This window comes from Gorilla gorilla, chromosome 17, assembly GCF_029281585.2.
Source record: "Gorilla gorilla gorilla isolate KB3781 chromosome 17, NHGRI_mGorGor1-v2.1_pri, whole genome shotgun sequence".
Taxonomy (NCBI): domain Eukaryota; kingdom Metazoa; phylum Chordata; class Mammalia; order Primates; family Hominidae; genus Gorilla; species Gorilla gorilla.
In genome coordinates this window covers 80,964,480-80,977,263 of record NC_073241.2, presented here as the reverse complement: position 1 = coordinate 80,977,263, position 12,784 = coordinate 80,964,480, and the positions used below count along the sequence as shown (strand labels likewise).

At 38.0% G+C, this 12,784-nt stretch overlaps 1 pseudogene; it reads right to left on the bottom strand.

Moving 5' to 3' along the window:
- The window catches only part of LOC129528254 (transcription factor NF-E4-like), a 29,261-nt pseudogene extending 17,763 nt beyond the window's left edge, over positions 1–11,498 (bottom strand).
- Positions 11,499–12,784: the final 1,286 nt, after the last annotated feature.

The following is a 12,784-nucleotide window of genomic DNA, read 5'->3' as shown; positions in this document are numbered from 1 at the left end:
GTCTTCAAGTTCACTGATTCTTCCTTCTGATTGATCCATTCTGCTGTTGAGAACTTCTAATTAATTTTTTAGTTTATCAAACATATTTATCAGTCTAAGATTTCCATTTGATATTTTTATTATTTCAATTTCTGTTGTATTTCTCCAATAAATTTCTGAATTGATTTTTTGTGTTATGCTGTAATTCACTGAGTTTTTTTAAAAGTACTATTTTGAATTCTAGGTCAAAGAGCTCACAAGTTTCCATCTTCTTTCTGTCCGATGCTGGTTCTTTGCTTTGTTCATCTAGGGAGGTCATGGTTTTCTGCTGTTGTTTTTGTGGAGATAAATATATGTATTTGCATTAAAAGGTTAGTTATTTATTTCTATCTTCTCTGTCTTGCTTTTTGTTGTTGGTGGTGGGTGTTGTATATGTTTGCTTAGAGGTTCTTAGTAATTTACCTGTTGAATTTCTTAATTTTTTTTTTCTGCTAGGTCACTGTCAGCATTAGATGGCACTTTAAGCCCAGATTTGCCTTGGCTCTAGCACACAGTCAAAGTGCTGTTCCTCCAGAATGTGGGAGGTCCCAAAGGGCATATTGCAGCAGTATGAGAAGGCTGGTTAGGGATTTGTGTCCATGGGACCTGTGGAACATACTTCCTACAGCCTGGTGGTGCTGAACAGCCACTCTGATTTGGGGTCTCTTTTGCCTGAGTTACGGACCAGGGTTTCCAGGGCTGGATGGAAGTCTCACCTCCCTCCTTTGTCTCTTGATGTCCTCAGAGATATTTTTCCCTTCAGGCACTCATGATGCTGCCCATGTGTTGAGGCAGAAACAGGTCTCCTGCCAGTAAACCCAAGATAGTGGGGAAGCTGATTGTCCACCTCAATCTTACTTTTTCCAGTGTAGAAACCATGAGTCAGAAGAAATTTTCTGCATGCTTGGTGCTGGGCAAATGTAGGGCAGGGGTCTTGCAGATGTGGAAATCCAATTCTTTTACCATCTGCTCAGAGTTGTTTTCACTTCTCAATCGCCCCAGGAACTGACTCATTTTCATATTTGAGTTCTGGGATATTGCTGGTGATAATCTTGGCATTGTATATTTGTTTTTGGTTTTCTGTGGTGGCAACCAGCTTGTGTTTACAACACCATTTTGGAACTGAAATTATGATCAATTAATTATTAAATATTAATTATCTTAGATTCAAACTGGTACATAGAATGCTTGCTCTACTTTCAATAATACAAGTATATATTTTGTACTATAGATATCATTAATATTGACACTTCTATCTCAAAAGCTTTTTACATCTTTGATTTTACAATCAGTGGTTAAACTGTCAACCAACTGGTAGTTCTGATGTAATTGGTATTGCCTATTCATGCATTAACTTGGTTGTAAATGTTCCATTATTATTACTGCAATTAAATTGAATCATTTGTTTAGGCCTGAAATGAAAGACAATGTACTGGAAGACCAAAAGTGCTATATAGAACACTTTTAATTTTTTTTTGGTTCAATTAGACAAATATTTTTTATGACTTCACAAATTTTGAATTACAACCAGAAAGATCTTCCCAAAACTAAGATTAAAAAATATTTCCACAATTTTTCTTTTTATTTTTATGGTTTCATTTCTTATCCTTAAATCTATAATCTGTTCAGAGTTTATTCTGCTATTCTATCATTTTCCCCAGTGATTTATTGTATTAGTCTGTTATCACATTGCTATAAATAACTACCTGAGACTGGGTAATTTAGAAAGGAAAGACTGGGTAATTGACTCACAGTTCCACATGGCTAGGGAAGCCTCAGGAAACTTACAATCATGGCAGTATGGGACACAAACACATCCTTCTTCACATGGCAGCTGGAGAGAGAAGTGCTGACCAAGGGGGAGAAAGCCCCTTATAAAACTATCCGATCTCCTGAAAACTCATCACTCACTATCACAAGAACAGCATGGGGCTAATCCCCTCCACGATTCAATTACCTCTCACAAGGTTCCTCCCATATCACATGGGGATCATGGGAACTGCAATTCAAGATGAGTTTTGGGTGGAAACACAGCCAAACCATATCATTTATTATACTGAAATATTGTATTCTAAATTTGCTCATATTCATTTTAAACTATTTCTAGGTTTTCCATCATTTTCCTTTGGTTTATTCATCAATTCATGCACTGTTAACCCACTATTATAATTATTGTGGCTTAATAATAAATTTTCATGCATATCAAAGCTATTTACCTCTCATTTATCTTCTTTTTTCAAAATTTTTCCAGCTATACTTTTTTTTTTGGAGACAGAGTCTTACTCTGTCACCCAGGCTGGAGGTCAGTGGTGCCATCTCCACTCGCAGCAACTTCTGCCTCCGGTATTCAAATGATTCTCATGCCTCAGCCTCCTGAGTGGCTGGAAATACAGGTGTGCACCACTATATCTGGTCAATTTTTTGAATTTCTGGTAGAGACAGTATTTCACCATTTTGAAACCAGATGGGGTTGCCCAAGCTGGTCTTGAACTCCTGAGCTCAGGTAATTCACCCACCTCAGCTTCCCAAAGTGCTAGGATTACAGGCAAGAGTCACCGCACCCAGCCCTAGCTATGCTTATTTTTCAGTTTCCCATATGAGCTTTAAAAGTGTCTTGTCTATTTCAGTAAACCATTCATAATGCTGAGCTACTTTAAATTTAAAATTAACATGAGATCATTATGTCTTTTAGAACTGTTGCAAAGTTTTTTTCCTATAGATTGTACACATTTATTATTTTTATTCATAAGTATTTTCCCTTTATAGTTACTCTTGTAAATGGAGTATTTCTTCCATTATATGTTCTAACTAGAAGTTGTTTGTGTATATGAAAGCTATGAATTTCTGTGTGCTATTTTTTTACTCCACTATTTTATTGAATATTCTTATTTTTTGTTGCGTATTTCTGTTTCTTACCTTAGATTATTCATCATATGAACTCCAAATTTTCATAGGTTTATTTTTTGTTTCTAGGTTTCTAATTTCTTTTCTAATTGTGTTGGTGAATACCAGCAGTAACTAATGTTACCTAGTAATTATGTAATCATGTTTAGTTTCTGACTTCAGAGGAATTATCTCTAGTATTTCCCTCATTAAACATACTGTTGACTTTGGGCTAAGATAGGTATATTTTATTATGTTGAAAATTGATATTTTTTGCTGTTTTGAGCAATAATACTTGTTGAATGTTATCAACATTTTCAGTGTCTGTTTTGCTCCTTCAGTCAATTATAATGGTACATTATTTCATTTTTCTAATACTGAGGACCTTGCATTCCTAGAAAATAAATCTATTTCCTCAGATATATGAATCTTTTAATGAGGTACTGAATTCTGCTTATTTGTGATTTACTTGGGATACTTAATCTTCATATGTGGTATTTTTCTATAACTTTCTTTTCTGTACAGTCTTTATCAGGCTTTGACAGCAATAGTTTATTCACTTCATTAAAAATATGGATTTTTTTATTCTTTGTTCTTGAAGAATTGAAATGTTCTTTAAAGATTTGATTGAATTCCTCTATATGAAAAACTGAATCTAGTGTGTTTACCTATTTCTTCTGTTCAAATTAACAAAATTATAAGTTTTATCTCTTCTGGGGTCAATTTTGATCAATTATTTTTCCTAGAAAATAACTGACTTAAACGAAATTTTCAAAATTATTTACATGAAGTTGGGTAAAATATAGGTAGGTTTAAATTTTTCTATAATTATGTAGTTATTTCCCTTTTTCATTTTCTTATTTTATATATTTTGCTTACCTGTCTCTTCTCCTGACATAGATATTTTTCCCTTTGTTTAGATTACCTGTTACCTTATTTATTCTATTATTTTGTAAAGTGCCAGCTTTTGGAAGTAGCTTAAGTTTGTGATTTTCAGTTTTCCAATTGATTAATTTCTAATTTTACTTATAATAATTTCTTCTTTATGCTTTTCTTCAGTGTACTTTATTGCTGTTTTACTAACTTTTTGAATTGGATATCTAACTTATTTTATTCATGCATACTTATTGATATAAATATTTAAAACTGTGAATTTTGTTTTCCTCACTTCTTTGCCTATATTTTACATGTCAAGTTGTTTGAATCACTGTGTATTAATTATTGTTAAGAAATTATGATATTTTGATTATATGACATTATTGCTTGAGAAGTTGAATAAGAGAACTTTTAAAAAATCCCAGTTAGAAGGCACATTTTATTATTTGATTTTGTTGTTAAGCTTTATTCTTATTACATTGTGAAAAATGACTGTGTCTGCATTACCTCTTGGAACATATTGAGATTTTTCTCTATTGACCTATTCTATAGTTAATTTTTTTAAATATCCCCTAGAAACATGAAACAAATGTGCGTTCTCTATTTTCAAAGTATAGTTTGAGATACATCCATCTTATCTACCTGTGAATCATACTATTTTGTTTCCCACAATGTTCCACTTGCTCTATCAAAGATTGAAAGAGGTGAATTAAAGTCCCTTAGTGCTTCTGTTTCTTCTTTCCTTTTTATTTATCTCTTGTAATATGTACTTTATAACGTGAGTGCCATTGGTATTTGATGTGTAGATAAGCATAATTATTAAAGTCTCATGAGGCGCACACTATAGGTTAAAACTGCCTTTCATTATATTAAATCCTTATTTTTGCCTAAATTCTACTATTTTTGATGTTAAGACTCTTGCTTGTTTACTTTTTTTTCTTGTTTCTTTTCTTGTTTGTTTTATTTTGTTTCATCATTTTTTATCTTATTTTGTTTGGTTGGTTGGCTTTGTTTTTTGTTTTGCTGCATTTCTTAGCACAACTTTACTCACCTCTAATTTTCAATTTTACTGAATTACTTTGTCTTATGTTTTCTATATACCATACAGTTTGATTTGTTTTTCTGATCCACTTCAAAATTCCTTCTTCTGAGAAATGAGTTAAGTTCCCTTCATCAATTAATATAAGAAATACGTTCATCTTATATCTACCATTTAGTTTTATGGGGTTTTTTTGGTTTTGTTTTTTGTTGTGTTTTGTTTTGTTTGGGGAGTCTCGCTCTGTCACCCAGGCTGGAGTGCAGTGACACAACATTGGCTCACTGCCACCTCTGCCTCCCTGGTTCAAGCAATTCTCCTGCCTCAGCCTCCTGAGTAGTTGGGATTACAGGAGTGCACCACCACACCCAGCTAATTTTTTATATTTTTGGTAGAGACAGGGTTTCACCATGTTGGCCAGGCTAGTCTCGAACTCCTGACCTCAAGTGATCCGCCTGCCTTGCCCTCCCAAAGTGCTGGGATTATAGGTGTGAGCCACCACATCCAGCCTAGTTTTGTGTTTTTTTTTCTCTCTTTTTTCTAAGATTTTCTTTTATTGTGTAGTATTTTTTTTTGCTTGAATTTTTGGGTATATATATTCTGATATAGAAAAATGTTATGTATAATTGTAAATAATCCCCTTTGTTCTTTGTTTCTTTAAACCATACATATTAATTTATTATTCTGAGCAATGATAAAATTAGCACATTTCCTCTTCCCTGACCACCTATGTTTTAGGTAACAATATTATCTTTCTTAATGTTTATCTTTGTACACTTAAGTATGCCAATTCTCCTAATACCTTCAATTTTAAAAAATGGCCTTTGCCTAATATTTAGTGGAACTGTCAGCAAAACTATTCTACTACTCATCTTCTTTCTAACTTCCTTCAATTGTTTGTTAGTTGTAGCACTCCTACATGGTCTGAACACATGAGACTTAGAATTCATTTCTCTAATCTCCAAGTTTGTATTAGTGTTAATTCTAGAGTGAAATATATTCAATGTTTCCCGCCTTTTGTTTTAATCTTCCTAGTTATCCCTCAGCTAACATAAGTTTATCCTCTAAAAGTTTCGTCAGAAAGGGCTCATAAAAACTGCATTTCCTTAGTTCCTGAATATTCATAATTTTTGTACTGTTAAATTAAATTTAGCTTAAAGCTGCCTGTTACGTGTTGTAAGTTTGGCCCAAAGGTTTCTTCGTACATAGTGAACTGTAACCTAACTGGATATGTAAACTGACTATCCATTCTTGTACCAATATCAGAGTTTTGGTCAATCAAGGATGACCAACTGTTCAAACTATGTTCAAATAGGGCAAATGCCCGCTGTAATCAATCCAGCTATTTCAGCACTTTGGTTCTGTTTTCTGTCCATAAATCCTCTCTAGCCGAGTGACAACGCCAGAGTCATTCTGAATCTATTCTGGCTGTGGGGAGAGGGATTGGCTGATTCTCAATTTGTTCTCTGCTCAGTTAAACTCTGTTAAATTTAATTTGCCTAAAGTTTTCCTTTTAATAGTCTATAGCTTGTATACTTGGACAGTTTTGCTGCATAGAAAATTCATAACATATTTTCTCTCCTTGACTTTTTTTTTTTAAGATTTTCACTGTTACACTTTGACATGAAATTCTGCTGTAGAGGAATTTGAGAACTGACTAATTCCTTTATATGAACTTTTGAAAATGTTTTAAAATATTTACACCTCACAGATTTACTTGGTTATATTTCAGTATTGATCATTCTAGGTCTATGTTTTCTATCATGTGGTGTGAACTTTTGACATAGCTATTTAAGTCATTTTTTTTTTTTTTTAATGTAATCTCACTCTGTTGCCCAAGCTGGAGTGCAGTGGCGTGATCTCAGCTCACTGCAACCTCTGCCTCCCAGCTTCAAGCAATTTTCCTGCCTCGGCCTCCCAAGTAGCTGGGACTACAGGCACCTAACACCATGCCAGGCTAATTTTTGAATTTTTAGTAGAGACGAGGTTTCACCATGTTGACCAGACTGGTCTCAAACTCCTGACCTCAAGTGATTGACCTGCCTCGGCCTCCCAAAGTGCTGGGATTACAGACGTGAGCCACCACACCCAGCCTTTAAGTCATTTTTATTTAGATAAAATTTTATTAAATTACATTTTAATTTTTTTTTTTTTTTTTTTTTTGAGACGGAGTTTCACTCTTGTTACCCAAGCTGGAGTGCAACGGCACAATCTTGGCTCACCGCAACCTCCGCCTCCTGGGTTCAAACGATTCTCCTGCCTCAGCCTCCCAAGTAGCTGGGATTACAGGCATGGACCACAATGCCTGGCTAATTTTGTATTTTTTTCTTTTTTAGTAGAGATGGGGTTTCTCCATTTTGGTCAGACTGGTCTTGAACTCCCAACCTCAGATGATTGGCCCACCTTTGCCTCCCAAAGTGCTGGGATTATGGGCATGAGCCACTGCACCTGGCCTTAAATTTTTTTTTCACTTTTCCATTTTTAAAAATTTTCATCTTAGAGACACCAATTATGCCAATGTTGAATCTCCTTTGTCATTCTTTTCTAATTACAGCAAAATATATATGCCTTTACATATTTTTAAAAATTACATTTATTTTTACAATTTCTCTCGTTTCTTCCTCTATGTCCTTTATTGTGTTTTTCATGAAACATGTCATCCACTGTGTTTCTTACAATTTTGTTTTCATTTCTTTGATGGCTATTTTTCTACTTTCTAAGATGTGACCCCTCATACTTTGTGTTCTCATATTATCTTGCCATCTCTTTCTTGCATTCTTACTTTTTTTCAAAAATTCTTTATTTGTAGAGGTGATACTTTGTGTATGTTTTTCTTTCAACGTGCAGTTAAAATATTTGGTCACAATGTTTTTCTACTCTATGGAAACATTTTTTTCCAGTCAATATTCATCCTTTGTTAGCAGTTTTGATGCTCTTTTGCTTCATTTATTCTTAAAGTACCTTTATGTTTATTTAGTACTTGGTCTCATTTTTCTTGGTTATCATTGAATCCCTGGGCCGGCTATTTGCAGGAAGCCCTTTTAATCTGGGGAGGAGTGTTCTTTATGGGAGAGGGGCTGTCTAGCAGATATTTACAATGCAATCTGTGATGCTGCAGAAAAGATAAATTCTTGCAAATGTGGCTCATAGGTACAATTTTTTTCATTTTTTAAATTTAAGTTTTAATGTGTTTCAAAAATTGACAGTGTAAGCATGATGTACAACATTGATGTTTTGAGGTATACAGACATTCGGGAATGGTTACATCTAGCTAACAAATTTATTACCTCACATAGTTATCATTGTTGTGGTGACAACACTTATCCACTCTCTCTGCAGTTTTTGAGACTATATCATCATTAACTACAGCCACCTTGTTGAAGGTACAATTCTGGATGAGGTCCCTGTCCCCTGCTTTCCTCTACCAAATTCATTCTGTGACAGCTTCTGCCAGCATCTCTGCTTAAACCTGTTCCCACATCCAGTGTCATAAACAAAGATTCTAGTATCTGCTCTCCTGGGCATATCTCTCACCTTCAGGAAATGCTGGTGCATTCTGAAATAGCTTCCCCCTACCCCCACTTCTCCATGGCTCTGCTCTTCACTTCTTCTTGCATCATTTCTTCCTGTTCTCAGTCGCTTTTAGTAACCCTTAACACATTCTTTTCAGATCTGGTGAATTATATATGCTTAGATTTTTTTTAATTTTGAGGAATGGATTTTGATATGTTCCAAAATGATAACAATAAATGTCAATTTATAAAGTCCTATTCATTCTGGGGCCTATAGGATAGCCTTTTAACCAAATCCTCTATCTCCTTTCTCTGCCCCCGGTCAGTCCATCTTATATGTTGGTATTATGTGCTAATCTTTTGAAACACAGGTCTTTCTAAAGATCAGCTTATCTGTCTACTCAAAAGTATGTAGCATCCTACTGAACTCAAACTCTTTTTTTTTTTTTGAGACGGAGTCTCGCTCTGTCACCCAGGCTGGAGGGCAGTGGTGGGATCTCGGCTCACCGCAAGCTCTGCCTCCCGAGTTCACGCCATTCTCCTGCCTCAGCCTCCCGAGTAGCAGGGATTACAGGCACCCGCCACCTCGCCTGGCTAATTTTTTGTATTTTTTAGTAGACACGGGGTTTCACCGTGTTAGCCAGGATGGTCTTGATCTCCAATCTCCTGACCTCGTGATCCGCCCGCCTCGGCCTCCCAAAGTGCTGGGATTACAGGCGTGAGCCACCGCGCCCAGCTGAACTGAAAGTCTTTAACCTGCCATGCAAAGCTGCCTGACATATGGCTCTCACCTAAGCTTGCAGCAGCCTTGCTCACTATGTCTGCTCTCCTACTCTGTGTTCCCCATTCAGTCTCTTCTTGCAGACTTCTTTATTTTGTGCTTGCCATTTCTTAATGCAAAAATCTCTTCCTCTCCTTTTATCTTTATATGAATACATCCTACCACTGAACCCTCAGCTGAAATAATTTTTGTCTTGCTCTATACTTTTCTGTACTTACCGTAGAGTCTTTGTCTTTTCTCTGACATTATCGTGATATTCACATTTATTGTCTTTTCTCCTACCACAAAGTCTCCAGAGAAGACAATCCTGCCTGATACATCTTAGTTTCCCACAAAACATTCAGCACAATGAAAATACTCCACAAATATGTGCTGAATGCGTGGACACAGGGCAGGGAACATCACACACTGGGGCCTGTTGGGGGTGGGGGGCTGGGGGAGGGATAGCATTAGGGGATATACCTAATGTAAATGACGAGTTGATGGGTGCAGCAAACAAACATGGCACATGTATACCTATGTAACAAACCTGCACATTGTGCACACGTACCCTAGAACTTAAAGTATAATAAAAAAAAATGTGTTGAATGAATGAGGTCACTCTCAGTATTTAATAAGAATAAAAATAAATACTGCCTTAAAGATTAATCATTCTGCTGGGCTTCGGGGACATCATCCTTCTATACTGTAAGGAACTGTCATCTTACTGTGATTTTGTCTTTTCATGAAATAGAATTTTTAAAGGAACCATCTATTACTGAGGGTGCCAATTAATCGAGCTCCAGCTATCCGAGGTTTACCAGGTCTACATAGATGATCTGTTACAGAATTCCCTTCCCACTTCCCCCGTCATGCCCTCTCCTGCCCTGCCTGATTCCTAATCCTGTCAAAGCCTGACCTAGGTCTATCCTTCACTGAACGCTTCCCCAGCTGTAGGGAATTAATATTGAGTTCTTCTTGTGCGAGGCACTGTTGTATTCCAAGACACAGGGATAGGTTTTCCTATGAACTCTCAGAGGAAATTTGTTGACATGATGTACTTAGCAGAAACTACCTTTTGTGTTACTGGACTGACTAAATTTCTTATCGTCTCTAGTAGACTGGATTTTTCCTTGAGGAAAGGGATGATATTGTACATCTGTTATTTTAAACCCTAATAACTGGATCATATGCAGTAGTATTACTATAAGGCTTCCAAGCACCTCAGTCAGCTCAGCCCTACAGGTAGTTTCTTCAGAGACAGCCACCATGTAAAACCCAGCCACAGCATCTCACACACATACCAGTTCTGATATCCTCCTTTAAAGACAAGCCTGCCACCAGCTGTTTTCCTCTGAGCTTTGATCGCTAAGCCTCAGGGTGGGTGAGCATTTTTTGAGGCTGCCAATCCAAGCTTTGTCCACCATGTAATGGACATGAATACTGAACTGGTGTTGCTGTACTGGGTTCTAGTAAACAAAGGGTATCAGCTGGTCACACCATTCTGACCACGATGAGGACCAGGAAAAAACAAAATGGCAGAATTTATCCCTAAAGCAAGTGTGTATATGTGTGTGTGTTTCTGTGTGTGTGATAAAAAAATGACACCCCACCGCCCCTCCACCCGACAGGTTATAATGCCTATCCTTGTATAGTGTTGCTTGCCAAGGTCCCAGAGGGAAAGAATAAGTTGTAATTGTACAAAATTCAATAGAACCCCAAACATGACAGTACACGAAATCTGCACATGAATTAGAAAGCATAAGTCATGTGCGTTCTCCGGCGGTGGTAGCAGGGCAAATTTTCTCATCAATGAAAGTAAAAATAAAGCTAAACTATGAGCGCCATCTGGTGGAGAAATCTCTCACTACACTAACCTCTTCCACTGAGGGGCCAGGTGGAAATGCCAAGGGCGGGGTGCACCCCTGGATGTGATCATCTGCTGTTGCTCATACTCCATCTCACCCACGACATTAGGCCACTTCCTTGGCACACAGGGAATTGGGGGTAGTTGCCTGAGTCGTCGCCCTCTGATGTGAACAGCAGTTGATACAAGACAGTGACACCGGGACAGCTGGTGTGATGCTGTTAGCTGGTACAACAAAAACAAAAGCCCTGATGCACACTCATGAGTATATGTACCATTCACACACTCATACAGAGGACCCCGATGCACATTCATGAATGTATCACTCACACATTCATACAGAGGACCCCGATGCACATTTATGAGTGTGTGTATCACTCATACATTTATCCATAGGATCCCGACGCACATTCATGAGTGTGTGTATCACTCATACATTTATCCATAGGATCCCGACGCACATTCATGAGTGTGTGTATCACAGACTCATACGTAGGATCCCGACGCACATTCATGAGCATATGTATCACTCACACATTCATCCATACGACCCTGATGCACATTCACGAGTGTATGTATCACCCACACATTCATACATAGGATCCCAATGCACATTCATGAGCGTATGTATCACTCACACATTCATCCGTAGGACCCCGATGCACATTCATGAGTGTATGTATCACTCACACATTCATACATAGGATCCCAATGCACATTCATGAGCGTATGTATCACTCACACATTCATCCATAGGACCCTGATGCACATTCATGAGTGTATGTATCACTCACACATTCATACATAGGACCCCGATGCACATTCATGAGTGTGTGTATCAGTCACACACTCATACACAGGACTCCGAGGGACCCTTCTCCCTTCCCCGTGTCCTGCCAAGGGAGACGCTCTGTACTCTCCTTTTTCGAACTTCATTGCCTTTTCAGGACTTCCCTTTGCCCTTGAAGGACATTGTGACCTATGCAAATTCTGGGATGGGACTGGCTGTAAATCCTACGGCAGATAGTAGCCAGTAGGATCTGTCCTGGTACTGGCAACGTGGCAACGGTCTAAGGATATCCCTGGCAAGTTGTGTCATTCACCCAGTTTACTTTCTATCCTAGGCAGTGACATGGACTTAAATTTGTCACGCGAGTTTGAATTGCTAGTCAAGACTGAAAGAGAGGCTGGAACTGGACTCCTGGGTTCAATCTTCAAAGCGTTTCTGTCTAGCAGCTGCCATTTCAGACAAGCTCCTCGGTGAGGGAATCAATGAGACAGCATTTATCTTCCTGACAGAATGGCCCCCTGTGAGGCTGTTTGTTTTTGTGCTGGCACTGCAGCTGAGGAAGATACGGCTTAGATCCAGGCCCTGCCTCAGTGTCTTCACAAAGGGGCAGATTTTCCTCACCACAGTGACCACACTGAAGCCACTGACAGGGCAGGAGCCTTGGGGTTGCAGGTCCGGCAGCGGGACAGAGGTTCTCAGCAGAGGCCAGACTTGACAGAGCTGCACGCTGTTCAGGCGGGAGCCTTGTCTTTGTGAGCTGGAGCTGTTGGCTGCCTGCCATTTGTACAGCCAGAAGGAGTGTGTGTCTGTGGGAAATGCATCCGCAGAGTCAGGCAGACCTGGATTACATCTTGGAGCAGATGCTACCAACCCTGTAACCTTTCTTAACTCACTTCACCTCCCTGGGTCTCATAGTTGCCATCTATACAATGGGGATAATACTGCTTCCCTCATGGGATTATTATAAGATCTAATGAATACAACAGTGCCTCGCACAAGCAGGACTCAATATTAATTCCCTACAGTTTTATCTTTGGAAAAT